This window comes from Hypanus sabinus, chromosome 11, assembly GCF_030144855.1.
Source record: "Hypanus sabinus isolate sHypSab1 chromosome 11, sHypSab1.hap1, whole genome shotgun sequence".
NCBI lineage: Eukaryota > Metazoa > Chordata > Chondrichthyes > Myliobatiformes > Dasyatidae > Hypanus > Hypanus sabinus.
Window position 1 is genome coordinate 61508118 of NC_082716.1, and position 27302 is coordinate 61535419.

Below are 27302 nucleotides of genomic sequence, written 5' to 3' on the forward strand. Positions count from 1 at the left end.
AGGGACCCACACATATGCTGGGCATTGTGCAGAGAGCTTCTATTTGCATTTAGCTAATGATCTTTTGTTTATATCAGGACTGGCTTTGGAATTTGTGGTGCCCCACCACCTGACTCTCCCTAGAGTAAACTCACTCAGGCTGAGGGGCATAAACAAGGTGATGTTCACAGTCTACAATTTACCACACAGAATGTCTTTGCCAGAATATTCCTCAGTTACCCCCTCACTGGCTGGAGAAATACTCTCTGATTTTTCACGTAGTGTCCATTCATCTAGACTCTAGACCACACTGGGCATGATCTTCAGAAAAATGCAATGAGCAACATCAGTCAACAAAACGGTTTCAACCTCATTAAAGCTTTTGATTCTATATCTCAGCAAGACACTCTAGAATGCCCTCCTCAAATTGAATTGACCTTATTTCTTACATCCTTCACATACATGAATAATGATCTTTACGTTACATCTCCATCTAAATGTGTAATGTGCAATTTATAGTATCTTGTAATAAATAGTATGTATGACAGGACAGTCAATGTAGCATAGAAATACAATTGTGTTGGTGTGAATTAATCGGTCTGATGGCCCAGTGGAAGAAGTTGTCCTGGAGCCTGTATGTCCTGGCTTTAATGGGTGGTACCGTTTCCCGGATGGTAGCAGCTGGAACAGTTTGTGGTTGGGATGACTTGAGTTTCCAATGATCCTTTGGGCCCTTTTTACATACCTGTCTATGTAAATGTTCTGAATAGTGGGAAGTTCACATCTACAGATGTGCTGGGCTGTCCACCTCACTCTCTGCAGAGTCCTGCGATTAAGGTAAGTACAGTTCCCATACCAGGCAGTGATGCAGCCAGTCAGGATGCTCTCAATTGTGCCCCTGTAGAAAGTCCTTAGGATTTGGGAGCCCTTACCAAACTTCTTCAACTGTCTGAGGTGAAAGAGGCACTGTTATGCTTATCTCAGCACACAGCCGGTGTGTACAGACCACGTGAGGTCCTTGGTGATGTTTAAGCCGAGCAATTTAAAGTTGTTCACCCCCTCAACACCAGATCCATTAATATCAGTAGAGATTAGCCTGTCTCCATTCCTCCTGTAGTCTACAACCAGCTCCTTTGTGTTTGCAACATTGAGGGAGAGGTTGTTTTCTTGACACCACTGTGTCAGGGTGATAACTTCTTCTCTGTAGATTGCTATGTTATTATTTGAGATAAAGGCAATCAATGTAGTACCATCAGCAAATTTAATTAGCAGATTGGAGCTGTGGGTGGCAACACAGCCGTGGGTATACAGAGAGTAAAGGAAGGGGGCTTATGACACAGCCCTGGGGGCATCTAGGTTGAGGGTCAGAGGGGCAGAGGTGAAGGAGCCCACTCTTACCACCTGCTGGCGATCGGACAGGAAGTCCAGAATCCAGCTGCACAAGGCAGGGTGAAGGCCGAGGTCTCTGAGGAAGAAGAATTGTATGTTTTTGTGTGTGGGTATTTGATGTTTTATTTGAACAGGTTCCATGGTATTTCTTTGTTTCATGTGGAAAGATGTGACTGTCTGCAGAAATTTGGCTTCTTCTGACTGTTGCACGACAGCATGCAAAGCATGATTCTAACAACAGGATAAATTTCAGTGAAAATTTATGTTGCACAAGTATTTTTCTCAATATTTTATCACTGTTGTGTTGCAGCCTACCATCAAAAACGTCTGTCAGAAACTGAGCAATCTTCAGAATCTTGTCTGTTATCACTGACGTAGGTCATACAGTATGTTGTCTTTTTGACGGCAGTTCCCTGTGAGACATTCAAACGATTATGTTACAATAACAAAGAAGATGATGCCAGCAACCAACATGACCAAAGGTGATTTCCTTCAGACATCTTGCAAAGCTATTTCATTTACGTCATCTTTTAAGCATGATTCTGCTACTAAGTTTGGAACCTGTGATTTGCATTTTGATGGTGTGTTTTTGGGCTGATTTAATGACCTGGTGCTTTGCTGTTTCCAAGGGAGCTTGGTGAGGTTTCAAGCGGAGTGTGTGGCTTGGGGGTCAAGAAGCCTGGAGACAGGGCACAAGCCTATGATTGACTCCATTTCTCGTTGACTGAAGCGTCAAGTGCAATTGAAGTCAATGAAAATGATTCCAGGCGACAAGTGGGTGTTTGGCCCCATCATTTAAAGATCTTTCTCCCTTTCTCTCACTTAATGCTGCCAGAGACTAGGGTCTTGGGCAAGGGTTAATCAATGTGGTTGTGGTTTGGATTCTGTAGTTCATGTTACATGTGTTTCTAGTTTCTCATTACTCCTTTTCCATTGCCTTTTTGTGTGATTTTGATCAGGGTGGGCTAGCTCTGCGGCCTGCAGTCATCAAACAACACAGTGCTAAACCGAACTGAACTGAACTAAACCAAACATTCCTAGACTATTTATTTATTGATGTTTTATATTCTGTGCTTTTTGCAAGTCTTTTGCCGTTTGTGTGAACTGTTTGCTTTTTTGCGCATTGGTTGCTTGGTGTTCTCTTGGAACAGGTTCCGTAGCGTTACTTTGTTTCGTGGGTGCTCACGGAAAGAGGAATCTCAGGGTTGTATACTGCAAACCTTTGAATAATAAAAAAAAATAAATAGTGCAAAAGAGGAATAGCAAGTTAGTATTCATGGGTTCTTGGACCGTTCAGAAATCTGATGGTGGGGGGAAGAAGCTGTTCCTAAAACATGTGTGCACCTTCAGGCTCCTGGACCTCCTCTCTGATTGGAAGTGATTGACACATGGATGAAAGAAAATTGGAAGGCTATGTGGAAGAGTAGTGTTAGATTCATCTCAGAGTAGGTTAGCACAACATTGTGGGCTGAAGGGCATGTACTGTGCTTCATTGTTCTAGGTTTTATAAAACTATTTAACAGATTGTGACTGCATAGCAGAATCAAGATAATCAAGATCTCAACCGTCAGGCTGCTGTATACAGATGACACTGTTTTCACACAGTAGGTGACACATTATTGGCCATTTCATTGAAGTAGGTGTGAAGGTAGGCCTTACACTCTATGCACCTAAAATGAAGGTCTTCTTCCAGTCATCTCCCATTATACCGCTTTTCTTTCAATAGATCATAACAAGACCTGCAAAAACATAGACCACTTTCCATAACTCAGGAGCTACCTCTCAATAAAGGCAGTCATTGCTAAAATTCTTCTCTGCGTTCAATGTACCAGCAGAGTCTTTGAGATAAAGAGTATCTGAAGAGTTCAAACAAAACTTGTGGTCCAGTGGACAACAGTAATCTCTCTGCTCCTAATGCTTTTAAGACCTGAACTCACCTCCTCCAGGGGAAAATTATTACATCCACAAAGTTATCTATATTCATTGCAAGGACAAGCAAACTAAAGTCCTTTCACAAGCCAGTATCATGGGAGGAGGTTCTCAGACAGACAAAGGAAAAGGTTCAAGGTTGAGCTCAAAATTTCTTGGTGCAACATTCTAACTGACTTCTGAGAATCCATGATTGCTCAAAAGGGAGAAGGATCATTTAGGATGTTATTAAGAACCTTGAGGCCGTACTTAAGGGATGCACGGGTGTTTTGTGTAAATGGTTGATGGTTTGTAGCACCTCACAAATTATCTAACTTTCCTAACCCAACCCATCACCCGCCATCTGTCTCACTTCGGCTTCTTTGCTATCTTACAATCTATGAAATGAAATGCAGTGCAAGAAGTCGTACTTAATCTCAAGCCCCTGCGTAAGTGACACTTCAACTGATACATTGTTGGAAAACTGGCTGCATTGAAGACTTACCTTTTAGGGCCAATAATCTTGATGAGTTGTGGCAGGTTTATACTTGATTTGTATCTGTTTGTGTTAGGCCCATGTTTCTTCGCATAGCAATAAATTACTTGGTTGTAAAACAAAAGTTCCTTTGTTTCATGGCACCTAACATGGTTACTACTCATAAAATAGATGATATAGTTATATAACAAATTAAAATGATTTATGTGTTGGGCATGATCGCTTGTTGGCTGGGCTACTGGGTTAATAGTGCTTTCTTTCTCTGCCTTTCGTCTTGACATCCCTTCAACCAACAACACATCCAACCTCCAGATCTGAGGCATTCAAGTCTGGTATCAATAAAGTTGCAAGAGATCCAGGTACGATCTCTGGAAAGCCATCTCACAGACAAAATGGCAATTCAGACCAAACTTCAATCAACGAAGAATGCTCGACAGTTGTGGCAGGGATGGATATTATCACCTCTTGTAAAGTTAAATCAAGTGACATAGGAGACAGCAGTGCTTTGCTTCCAAGTGGGCTCAATGCCTTCTACCAACAAAGGATGGAGAAACCATCATGAACTCCCACATCCCCCGAAGATCCTGCGATCTCATTCTCTGAAGCCGACAGGTGAGCAGCCTTCAGGAGGGTGAACCTACGAAACGCATCTGGCGGATACCTGACCAGGTACTAAAGATGGGTGCTGCTCAACTGGCTGGTGTGTTCACTGAGATCTTTAACCTCTCACTTTGGCAGAGTGGGATACTCACCTGCTTCAAGCAAGTCGCGTACTTTGATAATAAAGTTTACTTTGAACTTTGAACACTCTTTCTATAGCTTCCCTCCCACCCACCCCTAAACAAATAAGAATTGGGATTGCTGATCCACTGACCTGACTTCAAATCACACCACGTCATTTCAGTTCATTAAATGCACTTGGAATAAAATTGCTTGTGCCAATAATGATGTCTGTCAAATTGGTGGATTATCATAAATATCTGCTGGTCTATTGACTTTCTTGTCTTTCTTGTAACCCCAGATTCATGGTTGATAGATTCTTGATTGGTCAGGGCATGAAGGGATACAGGGAGAAGGCAGGAGATTGGGGCTGAGAGGGAAAATGGATCAGCCGTGATGAAATGACAGAACAAACTGATGGGCCAAATAGGCTAATTCTGCTCCTATATCTTATGGCCTTATGATAATTTTGTTAAATGAAATATTGCAAAATATTGGTAGCTTGGGTTGGCTATTTGTAAGTTTGATTGATCGCCAAGCTTGGCAAAATGTTTGCAGATGGTTCGGCTCCAAACAAAAAGCCACCATCAGTGTGCAGTTGAGGGTATTGTCTCCTCAGACTGCTGCCTTGTATATTCCTCCATGGTCTGAATGGATATTGATTGGACATCACGGTCTGGCTGGCTGGTTCAAAACACTGTGAACAGTTTAGCAGTTCAGGCTGAATTTCAATCGGACACAGCCAGAGACCTGGGTCAAGCAAGAACAAGAAAAGAACAGGAATTTCTCGAATTGAACTGAAATGTCTGCAAACATTTGGCCAAGCTCGGTAATCCAGATGCTGTTTTATAGTATCTGTTCTGAAATGATTGGGCATTCCTCTCTGGTTAAAGGCAATTAATGCCAATATTGCTAATGGTGTCAATGTGCCATGTATGATAGGGGAGAAAATAAAAGGAACCACTTTACAAAAAAAGTAACTTTTTAAATATCATTTTATAAGCACAAAAGTACTTGATGAGATTCGGAAGAATTGGAAATGTGAACTACAGTATATCAATTGCGACTGTCACAGGATGTTGTTGTTCAGTCTTAAAAAGTATGTTTTGTTTATATATTCTTCTTTGAGTTTTTGAATCCATTAATATGTCTTGTAGAGATTACAGTTAAAAGACCTGGAATACAGGAAGCACTCAGTATGTCAGACTACATGTTCGTGAGAAGAACTCTAAATTCCTCAGATGTTATAGTTCAATATTCACCACATCTTTTCCCCATAAGCTCAACTATATTAAGCACTATTGTGTCATACCTTCCTGTTGCTCCAAGTCTTCTTGTAAGTCATGGATAACCTCTGGATAATTTCCTCCATGATAAAATACTTCCATAACACAGCAAGCTACCCTTTAAATATCAATAAAATAGCGCAACAAACTTCTGGATTACTCTAACGTCTGACATTCATTTATAAACACAGTTTTTTTCACTGCTCTCTTCCCCCTTTATTTTTTGACTTCACTTTCATCACCACACATCACTACCACCCACCACCACACAAACAAAGCCAATGGAAAGATTGACATCCACTAGTTTTTAATTTTTTGTTACTTCCTGCTGTTATTTGTTGATGTTGGCCATGACATTACCCTTTCCATCCAACTGTCTTCAACTGTCGTCAATAAGTTTCAGGAAATTTTAATTTAGCCAATTGGACAGATGGGAATGGAGAATTGATGTTACCACCGGATCAGCCTTGATGTTATTAAATGGTGGAGCAGACTTGAGCAGAGAGTGACCTTCACCTGTTTCTAATTATGTGACCAGTATTTCTCAGCAGAATCTCTAGTACTTGGTGACACAGGACAAAATAGTACAAAGTCAGCATGGTTTCCTTCAGGGAACATCCTGCCTGATGAACCTGTTGGAATTCTTTGAGGAGATTACAAGTAGGATGGATAAAGGGGATGTAGTGGATGTTGTATATTTGGATTTTCAGAAGGCCTTTGTCAAGATGCCACACATGAGGCTACGGTGTAGGCCTCCGTTAGTCTCGATAGACCATGGATTTGAGTCTTGGAAAGTTTCCAGGGCGCAAGCCTGAACAAGGTTTTCTTTTATGGAAGACCTGCAGTTGCCCAAGCTGCAAGTCTCCCCTCTCCATGCCACCGATGTTGTCCAAGGGAAGGGTATTAGGACCTATACAACTTGGCACTGGTGCCATCGCAGAGTAATGTGTGGTTAAGTGCCTTGCTCAAGGACACACATGCAGCCTCAGCCAAGGATCACTAGATGAATGCCTTATCCACTAGGCCACGCGCCAACACCATGAGGCTACTAACCAAGAGCCCATGGTATTATATAAGAGTTACTAACATGGTTAGAACATTGGCTGATTGGTAGGAGGCAGTGAGTGGGAATAAAAGGATGCTTTTCTGATTGGCTGCCAGCGACTAGAGGTGTTCCATGGGGGTCGGTGTTGGGACCACTTCTTTTTATGCTGTATGTAAATGTTTTAGATAATGGAATAGACGGCTTTGTTGCCAAGTTTGCAAATGATACAAAGATTGGTGGAGGGTTAGGTAGTGTTGAGGAAACAGGTGGGATGCAGAAGGACTTAGACAGACTAGGAGAATGGGCAAGAAAGTGGGAAATGAAATACAGTGTTGGAAAATGCATGGTCATGCACTTTAGTGGTAGAAATAAATGTACAGACTATTTTCAAAATGGGGAGAAAATACAGTAATCTGAGATGCAGAGGGATTTGGGAGTCCTTGTGCAGAACACCCTAAAGGTTAGCCTGCAGGTTGAGTCAGTGGTGAGGAAGGAAAATGTCATGTTAGTATTCATTTCAAGAGGTCTAGAATACAAGAGCAAGGATGTGATGTTTGCAAGGCACTGGTGAGGCCTCACCTTGAGTATTGTGAAGACTTTTGGGCCCCTCATCTTAGAAAAGATGTGCTGGCTTTGGAGAGGGTCCAGAGGAGGTTCACAAAGATGATTCCAGGAACAAAAGGGTTATCATACGAGGAATGTTTAATGGCTCTGGGTCTGTACTCGCTGGAATTCAGAAGGATGGGGGTGGGGTGGGGTGGGATCTCATTGAAACCTCTCGAAGGCCCAGACAGAGTAGATATGGAAAGGATGTTTCCCATGGTGGGAGAGTCTAGAACAAGAGGGCACAGCATCAGGTTAGAGGGGTGTCCTTTCAAAACAGAGATGCAGAGAAATTTCTTTAGCCAAAGGGTGGTGAATCTGTGGAATTTTTTTGCCACGTGCAGCTATAGAGGCCAGGTTGTAGCGTGTACTTAAGGCAGAGATTGAATGGTTCTTGATTGGACATAGCATCAAAGGTTACGGGGAGGAGGCCAGGATCTGGGATTGATGAGGAGAAAAAAAAAGGTATCAGCCACGACTGAATGGTGGAGTAGACTTGATGGGCCAGATGGCCTAATTCTGCTCCTACGTCTTATGGTGTTATGGTTTTATGGGACTGAACAGACCCACACAGGGCGCTGTTGCAGGAAAGCAGCATACATCATCAAGGGCACCCATCATCCAGGCCATTCTCTCTTCTCGTTGCCATCAGGAAAGAGTCACAGAAATCTCATACCCACAACACCATGTTCAGGAATCGAGGGGATAAATTCACTCATATTCAATCTCCCCAACACCAACCTGTTTCCACAACCAATAGACTCACTTCCAAGGACTATTTATCCAAGTCTTTGATGTTTATTGCTTATTTATTTATTTATTTATTTGTTTGTTTGTTTGTTTGTTTGTTTATTTATTATTATTACACCCTATCCTTTTTATATACGAGGGATACATTCCTCACAGTCAACACATAATGTGAAAGTGCATAATGTGAATAATTATTTAAATGGAGAAAATAGGGATGAGTTCCAGAGGGCTTCCTAAATATGTTTCATCTGTAATTTATTTACATTTTCATACCAATACGACACCAAAGCAGTACCACAAGGCAACATTCGTATTCTATTTCATCAATTTAAGGTAATATTCAACATAATAAATCATAGAAAGTTAACATGGTAGGGTGTACAGTACTTACCAACAGTGGCAGATGTGTTTGCTCCGGGAGATGAGTGGTTGATGTGGTGTTGGGATGATATCAAGCACAGCAAGGGGTGAAGGAAGACTCACAGAACTCAGAACTGCCAGGAACAGGAGATGACACCAGTTTGAAGAAAGTGGTAAGGGTTGTTTGCTTGGCAAGATTTAGTTTTTCAGCATAAATTTGCTTGTAGGGAAGAAGGGTTGACAGCAGGGAACAACTGAAATGCTGACTCCATTCTAAACTTGGGTCCGTGTCCATTGTCATTTGTGCCAAGTGTTCCAACTTCCACCATTCCTGCACCATTGGTAAACTCCTGGGATTTTCAAAATCGTCTGTTCCTCGCAGCATCTGAGAGATAGTTCGCCATAAAAAAAAAATGCCTTGAATGTGGATCACACCTTGGTCGAGTGGTTGAATCAGCAATGTTGTGTTAGATGGCAGAAAATGCACTGTTATGTTAGGATGAATGCTGTCCAAATGTTTAGGATGGGCTGGCACATTGTTAAGCAACAAAAGAACTTTAAAGGCAAGATTCTGTTCCTGGCAGTAGCATCCCAGAGCTGTGTTACCTTCACCTGATGCCGCGCTGTTTATAACTTCCAACTTTTTTTCAATTGTTCAAGCGGTTCTCTGCCACTCAGCTGATGGCCAGATATTGGACGCTTAGGAGGCATAGTTAAATATTTCAAGTACAAAATCACTGCACCATAGGTAAAACCAACAGAAGTTTAAGAGCACAAGATGGCACATCCATACCTTGCCAAAACCAATGTGAGACCGGCAGGAGTGAGACTGTGAGATGTGTGCACCTGACTTGTATTGGCGGGAAAGCAGGTCTCCTCGCATAACTGTGAGTTTTGGATGCATATAAGGAGACATTGGTAGAAATAAGTTCTCGCATAACTGTGAATCTGCATAGTCTAAAGACGCATATAATGAGGAAAAGGTGTATTATTGTTTGTTCTTTTTTTTCTTTCTCTTCTTCTACAGCTTGTTTGACAGGATGTGCAGTTATGGCCCAAGTGTGGAGAGAGAGAAAGAGACAGGGAAGTGGAGCAACAGTTCACTAACTTTAAAGGAAACTGTGCAAAAAATAGAGGGGCGAAACAGAAAACAATAAATGCTAGGCCAACAGGGTTGTTAACTAGAAATATCAGGTTAACACCACTACAGCGCCTCGGCCCTAGTAGCTTAGTACTAAATAAATACTGCACTCTTTGGCAACATCAGAATAAATAGCAATCTTCTCTCCTGGAGCCAGGCCAACAGTAAGCAGATGCTGCTCAGCTTTTTGTCAAATCCTGACAAGAGTGGAAGAAGAGGAAGGGAGTTAAATGATACACTAATTGGCTGAAACATGTAAACTCATGAGGGTCATTACCGAACCTATTCCACAGCCCACCTGTGAGAGCCGCAGAGTCTGTGGCTGTGACATTGCTGTCGTCTGCATATTGGTTGCTTGTCCACTTTCTGTGCAGTTTTTCATTAATTCTATTGGGTCTCTTTACTGTGAATGCCCACAAGAAAATGAATCTCAGGGTAATATATGATGAAATATATGTACTTTGATAATAAATTTACTTTGAACTTTGAACTTTAAACTTCACTGTTTTCAATGAAGATCCAACCTTTCAGGTTCATGATTTAGTTTGTTTTCAACCATTTCTCAGTGCACGTATTTTTAAATTAATTTTTAAAAATGCTATGGTTACCTATGCTTTTTAATATCTATGGATGCTGGAAATAATTAAATTGAATGATGACTTCCACAAAAGGCAAAGCTAACTTTGCTCTCTGTTGGAACTTGTGTGGAGTGTCTTGATGGGGAGGGTTTGTGGATGGTGGTGTTTGTGCCTCTTTCTTGTGGCCATGTTACCATTGCGACTCGTCTCCGACCCCAGCAACCAGGGAGGGAGTGAAGGAGATCAGTGCTTCACATTTGATCCAGGTAAATGGAACAACCTCAAGCGGAATTCCAATCGGCAAACCAGTCTCTTGTCTTCTCCTGAAGCGTATCATTCAAAGGTGATTTTACATGTATGACAATAATGGTATCAAAAAGAAATGAAACTACAACCATGCTTACTGTGATTATTTTAGGGTTTCTTTTTTGCAATTTCTTAGGGGATCTTTGAAATCTGTCATTACGTGACTAAATGGAGGTGTCTTCAAAAACAACACTGTCTTAAACTGGGAGTGCAGCATGAGTTGAGGAAAATACACCAGAAGCAATAATTGTAATAGTAGCCTTTAGCCACTTGAGGTTGGTAGTGTGCTTTCATCTTTCATTCATAGAATTTGCTGACACTTAAGCAAGTAGAAAAGCTGCTACATCAACAGAGGATTACAACAGGAAATACAGTTTTTTTTCTTTCATGTAAATTGTTTCCATTGAAATATACACAGGATTACAATCTTTTACATAAGATCCAAATCATTTTCTTTTTTACTCTATCCCAGCAATCTGACACTGCCAAATATACCTGTGGTCACTTTATTAGGTACAAGAGTGTACCTAATAAAGTGGCCTCAGGAATGGAACCCGGTGCAATTTTCTGCTGCTGTACCCCATCCACTTCAAGGCTCAGAGATGCTCTTCTGCACACCACCGTTGTAACACGTGTTAACTTGAATTACTGCCACCTTCCTGTCAGCTTGAACCAGTCTGGCCATTCTCCTTAGACTTCTCATTGACGAGATGTTTTCACCCACAGAAATGCTGCTTTTTGTACAATTGTCTGTAAAGTCTACACTCTTGTGCATGAAATCTGAGGAAAACAACAGTTTCTGAGATGCTCAAACTATCCCATCAGGCATCAACAATCATTCCATGGCCAAAGTCACTTAGATCACATTTTTACCCCTTTTCTGATGTTCGGTCGAAACAACAACTGAGCCTCTTCACCAAGTCTATTTGCATTTGTGCACTGATTTTCTGCCACATGATTGGCTGGTCAGATATTTGCTGTAATAAGTATCTAAGAAAGTGACCATGGAGTGTACATTAAGCTTCTTTAGTAACTGGGATGTGTTACAAAATAAAACCCTTTCTGTTGCATCAAGTACTGTGTTGTGATATATAACATCTGTTCAAAAACTTGTTCTGAACTAATTTACAGGACTGAACCATTTTCCTCTGTAGCTGGGATTTTGACCAATTGCGATCACTTGCCCCTGTGTTTTGCAATAGTTGCTTAAAATTACTTCTCTTCAGTCCCCTTCCCCTCTTTCCATGCCAAAAGCTGATTAGCTAGTAGTTACAAAGAATTTCCTTCAGGTTGTCTAATCACATTTACTTTTTCTGATATAACTGGAGCAAAGTGTCTTCACTTCAGTGGAGACTAAATTAGTCTTTGAAAGCAGTCATTTTGATTATTAGCATGACTCTTCCAGGATGCTGTCAGATTCTCAGGCGGCCCTTCAGGCTGGCTGGACTATGTACTGTTCCTCCTTAATTATGTTTAAGACTGTCTAATATCTTCTAATAGAAAGAAGTAGAAAGGCCAGTGAGATGGTCAAAATGCAGCTATATGGAATACCCAAGTGTTTTAGTTGATTCTTACAGGCTCATCTCCCTACACGTGGAAAGAAGGTTTTAAAGGCATAGCAAATCAGTCAGTTCAGAATCATAATTGAGCAGAGCTTCATTCACCATTTAGATGATTTAGTGAAGCCGAAACAGGAACTCTGGAGTATGTGAATTTAAATGTCAGATTACTTGATTGTTTAACACGGAAGATTTGGCTTCCCACACCATTTGCACAGAAGATACAGATCACGTAGAACTCTTGGACTCACTTGCGTCAGCTTGTTTTAATAATCTGTCTGTCTGCTTCAGCAAGAAGCTTATCATTATTTCAAACTGAGAAAGACTAAGAAGATTAGCAAAGTTACCAAGTATCTGCATGCAATTTTGCACGTTGTAATGATACTAATAAATTTTAAATCTTAAGTAATGGCAAGTGGATATTTTGGGATGGCAATACCAATCGTACGACCAAGTAGGACGTTCTCCAAACGGTTCATGAAACTACTTCTTTCACTTCTTTCACACCTTCTCCTTTCAAATCTGATTCTGCTACTGTTAGACCCTGAGATCTACATTTTGGGGATGTGTTTTCAGTGTGATCTGGCACTTTGCCCTCTCCAAGAGGTTTCTGTGAGGTTTTGAATGGCTTTGAGGCCAAGAAGCCTGGAGACGTGACGTGTGCCCATGATAATCGACTCCATTCCGTGTCGATTAAAGCACTGAGAAAGATTGAAATTATCAAGGTGTTCAGCACCATCTACCAGCCTCAGTTCACTGCTGCTGGAGAAAGATGTCTGCATGTGAAGGACTCACTCTCCCTCACATCCACTGCACCTGGTCCCCACTTTCAAATGGCCTCCCTCTCTCTTCCTCGAAGCTGTTGGAGGATGGTGCCAGAGTTCTGGGTTTTGGACAAAGTTTAAGTGACGCAGTTTGTGGATTGGACTCAGTAGTTCATGCCATAATTTCTGCTTTCAGCTCACTCCTTTTTTTTAATGCTATCTTGGGAGAGTTTGATTGGGTTGGCCTGTAGATAACAAACTGAGCTGAACTGAATGTGGACTCTTTTTGATGTTATGTTTTATCCTCTGCCTTTCACTCATTTTTGTGTTGCCACTTGCGTGATTTGTTTTTTTTTGCATGTGGGGGGGTTGATGTTTTTTGTTGAATGGGTTCCATTGTTTTCTTTGTTTCGTGACTGTCTGTGAGGAAGACAAATCTTAGGCTTGTATACTGCATACATACTTTGGTGAAAAATGTTCTTTGAATCTTTGAATTGTAAAAAGTAAGAATGTCAGCTACTCATACTTAGGTGCATTATTCCTCTTGCACTTCCGCCTCATTTCCTCTGTGCCATCTTCCATGCCACCCATTCATTTGACTGAGACCACAGAGATACATTGCTGTATTTTATTGTAGTTTCAGAATTACAGCTTTAAAAACACAAATATCATAGCAAAAAATTGAATACCTCATTCTTCAGTGAGGTATGTTGAATTCTAGGATTACTATGCTGGCCTTTTTTGTAATGTGGGTGGGAATCTGGACTTGAGTCACAGTTTATGACCAAATATTAACCTTTTAAGATGACAATAAACCTCTTCTCCCAGTGAATGGTAAGTACGTGAAATTCTCAACTAATGTACAGCAGTTGAAGAAAGATTATTAAATACATTCAGGAAAGGATTGAAAGTTTTCCTAAGCCTCAGAGGGATTAAGGAATTTGAGGAACCAGATGGCACAGGGAAGAGAGTTCTGATGATCAGCCAAACCATATTCAATGGGCAGCAGGCTTGAAGTGCCACAAGCAATTTACTAGAGGAATTCAGTATGTGAAACATCATCTGTGGGGGTAAAGGCCTTAATTGACATTTTCGTTTGAAACTGCACTAACTTATTGTAATGAGATCAATTCCTTTCCTCCCACAATTGTTGCTTAACTCACTATGGGTTCCTCCAGAAGATTTTTTGTTGCTCCATATTTCAGCACTTGAGTCTCAGGCCTGACAGGCTGTTGGAGATGTTATGTCATATTTTATGGCGTGAATCCAGTGTAGTGTTGTGTTAACATCCACCAGGTTGTCAAGGTAACAGGAGTTCAGCAAAATTCAAACTAATGCAAACTTTGAATAATTTCTCATACTTTCTGTGGATAGTTACATATTACAGTCATTACATTTAACAGTGAAACTCTGACCTCAGCATTAACTTAGTGACTTGACTATATTGCACAGGAAATGCCAGAGGCTCTTCAAACTTTAATGCTTTCCTCCGGAAAGATTTCTTTCCTCACAGGTGGAGGATGTTTATGCAACCAATGATGCTTCTTATGTGCTGTTTTCTGTCCTGAGGGGAAAACCAGGTAGAACTATTTTGCAATGAAGTTATCTGCTAAGTTCCAAAAGCAATACACTTAAGTGGTAATTTTCTAATCCCCTGAACCCTTTAGAGTGATTCATAGATTGAAGCAGTGCCTTTAGCCTACGAAGTCCACACTGAGGATCACATACCCATTTACACATTGCACTAATCCTGCAATAATCCTATTCTATTGCCCCTACAATTCCATTAACTTGTCCACAGGGAGAACAGGCAAACTCCATACATGACGTGGTGGCGAGGAAGACCACTCCTCCTCCCAATGACCATTTGCTGTGTCTTACTGTGGCCGATGTTAGGAAAACTCTCTGCAGGGTCAACCCACGGAAGGCTGCTGGACCAGACAATATTCCTGGCAAAGTGCTCAGAGGATGTGCAGAGGTTCTCACTGATATCTTCAACATCTCCCTGAACTGTGCTGTCTTTCCAATGTATTTCAAGGCTGCCACCATCGTCCCCATGCCAAAGAAGTCTTCAGTGGCCTGCCTGAATGACTACGGTCCCATTGCACTCACATCCATCATCAAGAAGTGCTTCGAGAGGCTCGTCATGAGGCACATAAAGACCCTGCTGCCTCCCTTACTGGACCCCCTGCAGTTCGCGTATCATCCCAACCACTCAACAGATGATGCCATCGCCATCACCCTCCACCTGGCCCTCACCCACCTGGACAAAAAAGACACATACATTCGAAAGCTGTTCATAGACTTCATTTCAGCATTCAACACAATCATTCCTCAGCATCTGATTGGAAAGCTGAAACTACTGGGCCTGAACACCTCCCTCTGCAACTGGATCCTAGAGTTCCCGACCAGAGAGACCTCAGTTGGTCTGAATCGGGAGCAGTATCTCCAACACCATCACACTGAGCACAGGGGCTCCCCAGGGTTGCGTGCTCAGTCCACTGCTGTTCACTCTGTTGACCCACGACTGTGCTGCAATACACAGCTCGAACCACATCATTAAGTTCGCCGATGACACGACCGTGGCGGGTCTCATCAGCAAAAACAACGAGTCAGCTTTCAGAGAGGAGGTCCAGCGGCTAACGGACTGGTGCAGAGCCAACAATCTGTCTCTGAATGTGAACAAAACAAAAGAGATGGTTGTTGACTTCAGGAGAGCATGGAGTGACCACTCCTCACTGAACATCGAAGGCTCCTCTGTTAAAATCGTTAAGAGCACCAAATTTCTTGTTGTTCACCTGGTGGAGAATCTCACCTGGTCCCTCTACACCAGCTCCATAGCAAAGAAAGCTCAGCAGCGTCTCTACTTTCTGCGAAGGCTGTGAAAAGTCCATCTCCCACCCCCCATCCCCATCACATCCTACAGAGGATGTATTGAGAGCATCCTGAGCAGCAGCATCACTGCCTGGTTCGGGAATTGCACTGTCTCGGATCGCAAGACCCTGCAGCGGATAGTAAGGTCAGCTGAGAATATCATCGGGGTCTCTCTTTCCGCTATTACAGACAGTTACACCACACACTGCACCCGCAAAGATAACAGCATTGTGAAGTACCCCATGTACCCCTCACAGAATCCCTTCTCCCTCCTGCCATCTAGCAAAAGGTACCAGAGCATTTGGGCTCTCACAACCAGACTGTGCAACAGTTTCTTCCCCCAAGCCATCAGACTCCTCGATACCCAGAGTCTAGACTGACATCTACATCATTTATTATTATATTGGAATTTGTCTTTACTGTGCCTATTGTCTTGTTAATTAATTATTGTACTGCCTTGCACTGGTTTGTGCACTTTATGTAGTCCTGTGCAGGTCTGTAGTCTAGTGCAGTTTTTATGTTGTTTTACATAGTCTAGTGTAGCCTTGTGCTGTCTCACATAGTCTAGTGTAGTTTTGTGTTGTTTCATGTAGCACCAGGGTCCTGGAGGAATGTTGTTTCATTTTTACTGTGCACTGTACCAGCAGTTTATGGTCGAAATGACAATAAGCTTGAACTTGAACATTCAGTGACAGAGGTCAGGACATAACCCAAAGTTGTAAGACAGCTGCACTACCTGCTGTATCACCATCCTACCTTCATCTCCTAATGCCTCCATCAAATCTAAAAATACATTATCTAACTTACAAGAGATTGATCTAATGATTTGGTACTCTGAGTAAAGATGATTTCATTCTGAGGATTGGGTATGTAGCAGTATGTATTATATTTAATGCACAATTGACAAATTGTCTCAATGTATCAGAAATATCATAGATATGAATTATTCAATATAATGCAGATTGATAATACAATAATTTGTTCATAGGCTTGCCTTTGTACAGAAACATTTGGATAATATACTGTATGAATGGACTTACAAGAGAGAAGAAAGGAAACAGTGAAAATATTCATTCTTGGTAATGCACCAGGCATGTAGGCAATTACTTTCAAGTCTGATGAAATCATAGTTCCAGTCTTCTCTGCTGTGAATTTCTCATTTTTGAAGTATTAACTCATGAGTATGTTAAGACGTAAGATATGATGACATCTTCAAACTTCTTAACTACAATAAGTCCATAAATCCGTTTATTGTCTGGGGGATTACCTGCCTGAATTCTGATGTACTGAATGATAAAAGTTACTCTTTTATCAGTAATGTACTCTACATGTATGAAATGAATGGTCACTCATGTTAATGCCAACAACTACATCGACACAGTGTTAGGGCAAGGGAGGGGAACACTACAAAATGAGGCCCACCTTTTGACTTATCAAAAACTCTTTCTCGTTGTCCAGTTGGAAGTATAAGGGATAGTTGTCACTCTTCTACCTGCTTTAAGCTCACAAATTGTACAAGAAGCTCACATTTAAATGCCATCTAAATGTGAATCTTGGGCTTTATTGGTGTCCTGGCATCCAGAAACAATGTCCATTGATCCTTTTCATGGCAAGGCCACCTTGTTAGCAGAAAGAATGGTACACTGGATGAACAATACCAACTGTCCAAAGCTGTTTCAACAATAATTCCTTTCACAATCTCTGCCAATCTACGTTATCTATTACCTTCTGATCGATACTCCAGAACTCCCCCATTATGATGATCAAGGCATAGCTTTAGAGCTTCAGTAGTTGAAAGAGGAAGCCTGTCCTGATGAAAAGTCCTTTACTTGAAGCTTTAACTGTTCCTATGTCCACGGCTGCTGCCTGACCTACTGTGTATTTCCAGTATTTCCTGTTTTGTTAGTGTCAACAATTCTGCCGTACAGTTGAATCTTACTGGCTTCTGAACACCTTCCTTTCCAGTCCTGATGAAGCCTCTTGGTTCAAAACATTGACTGTTTATTCCCCTCCATAGATGCTGCTAAACTGCTGGGTTCCTCCAGCATTTTCTATGTGTTGCTCAAAGATTTTTAGCCTCTGCAAAATCTCTTTTGTCTCTGTAAGTGAAACTTCATTTATTCCTTCTTATTTATATAATGTGCGGGTATTTCCCATTGTTACCTGAGAGGTTGTGTGTGAGCTGCTTTCTTCAGCTGTCATTCTTATCATGAGAAGGAATTCCAGCATAAAGGTTCAGCAATGATGGAGGGATGATAACTTTGCAGATCTGGATGGTGTACAATTTGGAGAGGAGTGGTTTCATTCGGTACTTTCTGGGCATTTATAATTTTCTGTCTGTGGTAATTTTCTAGCCCAGTCTGTTTGGCTGCATTCTTGCTATTCATTGTGGCATAACCAAAAGTATCAGTTAACATTCAAAGGACTTGTATGTGTTGAACACATGGATACATTGCTTTCCACGGGTGGATTTTGAGCCTGTGCTTCTCTCACTTCACAGACTGATTAGTTCTAGTATACTGAACTGAGTGCAGGTATTGTTTCAAAATAATAGGCCTTAGCTAAACATTTTATTTCCCTTTACACTTCTATGCCCTCATTGGGAAGGCCTCGTGGCTCTTCATTTCTTTCTAAATAACTGACCCAATCAGTTTCCCTCCACTACCACCCTCCTCCATCTGGCTGAACTGGTACTTGCACTCAACAATATCCCTTCTGCCTCCATCCATTTCCTTCAAACCAAAGGTGTAGACATGTGTACTTGCATGGGCCCTAATTATGCCTGCCTTTTCAGTTATTCCGTGGAGATATCAATGTGCCAGTCCTACACCAGCAATGTTCTCCATCTCTTTTTGCACTACACTGTAGTCTGCACTGGTGCTGCTTTCTGCACCCACGCAGAGCTTGTCATTTCATCAACACCATCAACTTCAACCCAGCACTCAAATTCACTTTGACACCTTTCTCCCCTTTCTTGATCTCTGTTTCCATTTCAGGAAACAGGTCTTCTACAAACCCACTGACTCGCACCGTTACCTTCATGGTACCTTTTCCCATACTATTTCTTGCATGATGCCAGTCCCTTTCCTCAGGTCTTCTGCCTCTGTCATCAGTTTGCATGATGAAGTCTTCCATGCCAGGATGAGCTCTTCTTCCAGAGTGCAGAGATCCCTCTCCACTCCCGACATTGCTCTGGATGGAGCCCTTGCCCGCATCTCTTCTATTTCTCATAGCTATGCCCTCCCTGCAACCATGCCAACTGTTACACCTGCCCCTGCACCTCTTCCCTCACCACTATGTGGAGCCTTAAACAGTCCTCCACATGTGATATAGCGTCACGAACTAGCATGCTGTTTGCTTAAGTGTCTACCTTCAGTTCTATGACGTATGTAGCAATAATGTGTGAAATCAGTTGAAACAACTTTTTTCCTAGATTCCCATTTTACTGTACTTAATAGCATAGAGCAGAAATTAATTGGTTTAAAAAATTTATAAAAGAGAGGATGGTATTAAAAGCAGAGAGACTAACATGATTAGTATTTGATTGGATTCTACAGTTTACAGGCTATTGCAGTGCAATGGTTAGCACAACGCTTTACAGCACCAGAGACCCAGGTTCAATTCCCACCGCTGTCTGTAAGAATTGTGTACATTCTCTCTGTGACCGCCCGTGTTTCCTCTGTATGCTCCGGTTTCCTCTCAAGGTCCAAAGACAGACTGGTTGGTAGGTTGGTTGGTCATTGTAGGCTAGGGTTAAATCGGGGGTTGCTGGGGGGGTATGGCTCGAAGGGTCAGAAGGACCTATTTCACTCTGTTTCTCAAAATACAAAAATAAATTGAAATAGAAAACATGTTCAAAAGCATATGGGGATAAAAATATTATTATCCAAAATTCTATTGGAATAGGAAGTTTTGTGGCTTTAGGAAGAATTGTTTTGACTAAGGAGAAAGTAAATAATCCACCAAACAGAAGCATTATTTCCGCACATTTTAAAATAGTTAAGTTTAAGACTTATAAGATAGGTTGAAATTAAAGAGGATCTTTTGAAGTAGTTACAATTTGTCATACATCTTCTTCTTGGTATGTTGTATGCTCTCAAGGTGAGAAATTATTATTGAAAAAAGTGAAATAAAAAATAAGAATGGAGGATCTGTTACTATTTAAAGATACAACTTGAGCTGGACAAAAATGTGCCCCTATTTTCTTCCAGCATTTCTCAAAGTGCAATTCCTTGCATGTCAAATCATTGATATTCCCAGTCACAGGAAGTGTGAATGTTGCCTCCTCAGCAAGAAAAGCATTCGCTGGAAAACCAAGGCAATTGGGAAACAAAGTTGGAAATTCCCCTTCAACCCCATGAACGAAACTAATCAAAGTTAATGTAAGTGAACCTGGTGAGAGTCACGCAATACCTCCCTTTTGCCTTTGGTGAGCTTGACTCAGTCATATATAGATCTTGTTTCCCCGTGAACAGATTCAACTAAAAACTATACCATGAAGCTCAGCAAAACCTTATCTTCATCTTGCACTGGTTAAATAGAAAAAAAGTTCCAGAGTCTCTATATTAAAGCTTATCTAATAAGCCAGTTTGGCGAGCCACTCGACAACACCATCCGAAAATAACAATGGACTCAGTGGAGAGACCACTCCCAATAGGGCAGACAAACATTGTGCGAAGGGTAACAGACTGTGCAAACGCAAAAAGAAAGGAAAAAAGTAACAAACTCCTTAGATGGTAGAGGTATTCCCATGCTTTCTTACTTATTCATTTATTGAGAAATAGCATGCAGTAGGCACTTACGGCTGTTTGAGTCGTGCCTCCCAGCAACCACAATTTAACCCTAGCCTAATCACAGAACAACGCACTAACCGGTATGTCTTTGGACGGTAAACCCCTCACAGGTAGCAGCAGGAAATGTACCCAGGTCACTGGTACTGTAAAGAGTTCTGCTAACCACTCTGCTACCACGCTGTCCCTTCGTAATTGCACTTACGTGCTGGGGCCAGGACAGCTCCTCTGAAACAATAACATTCTTTATCCACCGACGTGTTTTCCTTTATCCCAGTGCTCAATTGACAATTACATGTGAAACTAGAAGATTGTAATAGTATTGACACATCAAAATAATTAACGATGTGCAGCATTCATTTCTACAGGATTTCAGCCAGGAACAAAGAAGACGCAAAGTCCAATCTGATATCGCAAATAGCTCTCCAAGTAAAATATTTTTTTTGCTTTCAATGCTCTTACAGGAACAAATATTTTTCATGCACCAACCCAACCAATGAACCAGTAAGATAAATGAGAGATTTGTCCTACATTCTCCAGTACCTTTCATCAACATTTGACAATATTTTTCACTAATAATATTCACAATGATTCCTTTAGAGATCCCCCACCCACTACCCCTTCCTTTGCCCTCTGTCTCTGTACCCTCTTCCCTCCCTCTCCCCTCTCCCCTTCTCACCCTTTGACTCCCACATGCCTTTCTCTACCTCTTGACTCTTCCTCTGCCCTCTCTCCATCTCACCCTCTCCCTCTCACTCCCTCTCACACTCTCTCTCACTCTCACAGTCACACTCACACTTGCTCACTCACTTAAGGGGTAGCCATGGGCACTCACTTGGGCCCCAGGTATGGCTACCTTTTTGTTGGCTAAGTAGAGCCATCAATGTTCCAAGCCTTCCCTGGTAACTGTCACCAATTTCATCAACTTTGCCTCCAATTACCACCCTGCCCTTAAATTCACTTGGTCAATTTCTGACCCATCTCATTCCTTTCTTGATCTCTCTGTCTCCATCTCTGGAAATGTGAACGGATATATTTTATAAACCTACCGATATCTACAGCCATTTTGAGTGTACCTCTTCCCACCCTGACTCCTGTAAAATGCTATTCCTTTGTCTTTGCCACATCTGTTCCCAAGACGAGACTTTCCTTCCCAGGACATCAGAGATGTCCTCCTTCTTCAAAGAACAGGGTTTCTCTTCTTCCAGCATTGAACCTGCCCCCACCCACATCTTTAGCATTTCCTAGACATTTGTGCTCACCCCATCTTCCTGCGGCCTTAACAGGGATAGAGTTCTCACAGGTGTTGTCTATTGATTCTCGATGCACCCTCCTCTGCATCCCTCCACAAGACTCCACATCTAAAAGATCATTCTGCACAACTTCTGCCAAACTCATCTTTATCTCACCCCCTCTCCACTTTCCATAGAGTTTGCTTCCTCCATGATTCCCTTTTCTATTCGTCACTCCCAATTAATCTCCCTTCTGGCACTTATCCCTGCAAGTGGCAAAAGAGCTACACCTGCCCATTTACCTCCTCTCTTACCTCCATTCATGGCCCCAAATAGTCCTTGAAAGTGAGGCAACACTTCACCTGTGAATCTGTTGGTGTTGTCTATTGCATCCCAGTGCTCCCAATGCAACCTACATTGGTGAGACCTGACATATACATATTGTCGAGTACGGGCAGAAAAGTGGCAGTGGGGCTCAGGCCCAGAGCATATCGATGCTACAGGGTCTGGGTCTTAGAGTGAGGCACGACATGATGTTTGGATGATTTGAACACTGGGCCAGATTGATTGAAAAGCCAGGGTACTGGGATCAGAGACTGTCAGGCTGGTTCCGTTCGTTGCTCCCTGGCATTTACTCTGCTATGTACTAAATGGGCTGAGGCTGTGGACCTGTTCCAGCTGCTCTGGGCTTTGTGTCTGAGGAGTCACTTTCATTCTAAATGATATTTGCACATTATGTTTTTTCTCTCTGCACATTGACCATTTGTCTATCTTTTATTTCTGGTTTCTTTTGGGTTTCTTTATTTTGTAGCTGCCTGCAAGGAGACAAATCTCAAGGTTGTATCATGTGTACATACTTTGATAATAAATGTACTTCAAACTTTGAAGTTTTGAACCACCTTTATGGATAAAGCTCATCATTTTGTTCTCTTTTTGCACTACAAAGGCTGGATGTTAACGCAAATAACTTCAGCTAATCATGAGCAGCAACACAGTGCAAAAAAACATGCAGACATGCTCAAGAGGTTCAGCTGTTGTTCAGACCAAACATCAGAATAGAGAAGAAATGTGATCTAAGTGACCTTGACCGTGGAATGATGGTTGATCCAGTCAGGGTGGTCTGAGTATCTCAGAAACTGCTGATCTCCTGGGATTTTCTGGCACAATTCAATAAAGTTTACAGAGAATGGAGCAAAAAAGCCAAAAAAAAAAATCCAGTGAGCAGCCTTGTTAGTGAGAGAGGTCAGAAGAGCATGGCAAGCCGGGATCAAGCTGACAGGAAGGTGACAGAAAATCAAATAATCACGCGTTACAAGTTTGGTGTGCAGAAGAGCAGAACATGGCGATCCTTGAAGCAGATGGGCGATGGACTACAGCAGCAGAATACCACGAACATACACTCAATAACCACTTTATTAGGTACAGGAGATACAGTGCCTGTAAAAAGTACCCCCACCCCAGAAGTTTTCATGTTTTATTGTTCCACAACATTGAATCACAGTGGATTTAATTTGGCTTTTTTTGACACTGATCAACAGAAAAAGACTCCTTTGTGTAAAAATGAACCAGCATAAGTATTCACCCTCTTCAATATGACACACCAAATCATCACTGGTGCTGCCAATTGGTTTTGAAAGTCATATAATTAGTTAAATGGAGATCACCGAGTGCAGTCAAGGTGTTTCAATTGACAGTGGTAAAAATACATCTGTATCTGGAAGGTCCAAATGCTGGTGAATCAGTATCCTGGAAAAAACTACACCTAAAAGACAAAGGAACATTCCAAGTAATTCCATGAAGAGGTTATTGAAAAGCACAAGTCAGGAGATGGATACAGGAAAATCTCCAAGTCAGTGAATATCCCTTGGAGTACAGTAAAGTCAATCATCAAGAAATGGAAAGAATATGGCACAGCTGTAAATCTGCCTAGAGCAGGCCATCCTCAAAAACTGAGTGACCGTGCAAGAAGGGGACTGGTGAGGGATGCTGCCAAGGGACCTATGACCACTCTGGAGGAGTTACAAGCTTCAGTGGCTGAGATGGGAGAGACTGCCCATACAACAACTGTTGCCCAGGTGCTTCACCAGTCATAGCTTTATGGGAGAATGGCAAAGAGAAAGCCACTGTTAAAAGAACTTGCGAAAGAGTCTATTTCTGTTGATCAGTGTAAAAAGAATGCAAATTAAATCCACTGCAATTCAATGTTGTAAAACAATAAAACAAAAAATATTCCAAAGGGGGTAAATACTTTTTATAGGCACTGTACTTAACAAAGTGACCATTGAGTGTGTGTAATTTCTTATTGTAATTTCTATGACATTTATGTATTGCTTTATATTTCTCCCACAAAACAACAAAATAGACAACATATGTCAGTGATAATAAACCTAGTTCTGTTTCTGATCTCTCCCCTGCCACCCACTCTGGCCCTCCCCTCTTTGTCCCTCCTTTCCCGCTTGCTACTCTCTCACCTCTCCGCTTCTCTCGTGCCCCCCCACCCTGCTTCTTTCCCTTCTCTCACCCACCCTCCCCCTCTTTCTTGTTCCCCTCTTTTCTCTCACTGTCTCCTTACCCTCTGTTCTGTCCCTCTTCACACTTCTGCTCTGTCTGTACCCACGTTCTCTCGCACAGTCATTCAGGAATGTAAACATGACTGTTTATGAGGAGCATCTTTAATAGACATATTCTGTATATGTGCATTATTAATGCATTTTGTTATGATTGGGAAGCCTAGGGCCTTGCTCCAGTCACATGAAACCCTCCCCTTCTACCACACAGGCAGACACACACACACCCTCATTTACTCACCATGCTCTCACAGTGGTATGCAAACATTAGCTTGTGGGAGGCATATTTGAAATGTCAGTAACTAAAATATACAGACGACCTACAACTACAGATGCCTTTTAGAAACTTTTGACTGTGAATGTCTGTGGCTCTGAGACAGGCCATGGAAAAGCTGAATTACATTCCAATTATTTGTATAGCTACTCTAAATGAAAGTAGGTGTACATCAATCAAATCTTATGTCACGAATATTTAGAATAGGAGCTCACATCATTGTCAGTGAGCATTTGTCATCACATTTTCTTACCCAAAGCTTAAAGTTCCAGAACCCACAAGCGTGGGACTTTATATCATGATCAAAGGGAAAATGACTAGTATAAATAATGAAGGTATAAGTTCATTTGGGGTACAATTACGAACAAATTATTAGCAGTTCAATTTATTTAACTTTGTTATTAGTCACAAATGTCATTAACCCTAATTCAGGAAATGAACACATTTGGAAATCATTCTTGCTCAGCAACCAAAGATTCAACTCAGTTTTGCAACTGAATGTTGAAGGTTTTCTTTCAAATGTAGAAACATTTTATGTCACAATTAGTGAAGTGATTTTGCCACTAAAACTTTTTTTGATTCATAAGCATACAGAAACAGAAGTAACATAGTTTTAATCATTTACTAACACAACTGAATCTAAAAGTGTCATAGCCTTGGTAATTATGTAGAACTGCTTTGGGATAAGGCAGATAGTTTGGAAACAGATATAAGAAGGTCAGTACACCAAGAGCACTCTCCCATCCTATCAAGTGGCAAACAACAACTGTAAGGTGCAAACTAATTGATTATAGTCGAAAGTGGAACTTCAGTTTGTTAACACTGACAATGTGATTTTGTTTTGATTTCTTGTTCCCTTCATTTGTTGCATATCATCTACAGTAACTTAGTATTCTTGTCCCATATTGTCTTTCAGCTTTTTTGTTCTTTAAAAAGTTGACGTACTGATTATTTTTAAATCTTAGGAGGTCGTTACAGTGAAGGAAGTTTGGAGATGTACTAATTTTATTTCTGTCTTACAGTTTCTGTAAAGCTGTAATGTTTCAGAACCATCTATGGATCTATAATGTAACTTGCTTGCTATTTTTTTCATTCTTGTATTGAGGGTAGTTTGGTTACAGCTTCCCTGAACATACATGGCCCTGTTGCAATTGGTCTGTCTTTCCGGACAAAAATGCTAAGAATTCCATAAGACCTAAGTGGTAGCAGTGGCTCTAGTTTCCCATAACTGTCTGCAGTTCCATTCAGTGCAGTCAGTGTTCCACTGAATAATCCAGTCAACATTTTCCATGTCTCCATTCATTCACCCAATATTTTACAATAAAGGATGATTATAGGTATTTAACATGGTTAGATCAATAAAGAACCTTGAGTTTCCCAGCTTCATCAGACTAAAATTTACGTTCATTTCAAATGTGGGAATACTTTACTCACTCATAGAACTAAATATATCCTGAGACCCGAGGGATATTCTATTAAATTTTGCTAAAAGGATATTGCATGTCAGTGGTAGGTCCTGCTTTCGTTCATTGTGATTTAACATGCTTGAGGCAATACCAAAACAATGTCACAGTTCACACCTAACAATCCAGTTTGTGCCACAAATTTGCATGACATGAAATTTAACTTTTGACATCAAGCTGTCCAGATTTCTTAGATACGCTGGACAGAATGTATCAGTTCTGAGAAAGAGTTGACATGGGCTCCATTCAAGCCAAATAGTAGTTTCGCCCATATTTGGATGACTTGGGGTGTAGAAAAAGCTTTATACTAGTAAGAATGAATGAGTGCCTGGAGGTGACCTACTTAAGGAGAAAGCTAAAGCTAGTTAAGTGGTAACTTGGCTAATGATAATGCAGAAAATAATAGGAAATTAGTGGAAATAGTGTGTCAGTGAGCAAAAGCAAATCAAAGAGAAATGGAAACAAAATAAGAACTAAAGGCACTTAATTACAACAAGCATTCATAACTCATTAATGGACTGAACAGCACATGCAAAAATAAATGGGCTAATAGTTACTCCAGCGATTGAGGTATGAGGTAAAGTGTCAGGTTTAATTTAGAGAGGAAAGAGGGAAGTGAAAAGGAAGCAACAAAGCTCAAATGATGAAGCAGTTCAAACAGAAGTAGATAATAGACAATAGACAATAGGTGCAGAAGTAGACCATTCGGCCCCTCAAGTCTGCACCACCATTCTGAGATCATGGCTGATCATTCACTATCAATACCCAGTCCCTGCCTTGTCCCCATATCCCTTGATTCCCCTATCCATCAGATATCTATCTAGCTCTTGAAAGCATCCAGAGAATTGGCCTCCACCGTCTTCCGAGGCAGTGCATTCCACACCTCCACAACTCTCTGGGAGAAGAAGCTCTTCCTCAACTCTGTTTTAAATAACTGACCTCTTATTCTCAATCCATGCCCTCTGGTACTGGACTCTCCCAACATCTGGAACATATTTCCTGCCTCAATCCTATCAAATCCTTTAATTATCTTAAACGTTTCAATCAGATCCCCTCTCAATCTCCTCAATTCCAGCGTGTACAAGCCCAATCTCTCCAATCTCTCTGCGTAAGACAGCCCTGCCATCCCAGGAATCAACCTAGTGAATCTACGCTGCACTTCCTCAATTGCCAGAATGTCCTTCCTTAAACCTGGAGACCAAAACTGTACACAATATT

At 41.4% G+C, this 27302-nt stretch overlaps 1 protein-coding gene across 1 annotated transcript in view; it reads right to left on the minus strand.

Annotated features, from left to right (window-relative positions):
- Window positions 1-24378, minus strand: part of LOC132402015 (phosducin-like) — a 145703-nt gene extending 121325 nt beyond the window's left edge. Inside the window, exon 1 of the mRNA XM_059984467.1 lies at window positions 24353-24378. The gene's annotated coding sequence lies outside the window, so the exon portion shown is untranslated. The remainder of the gene's footprint in view (window positions 1-24352) is intronic.
- Window positions 24379-27302: the final 2924 nt, after the last annotated feature.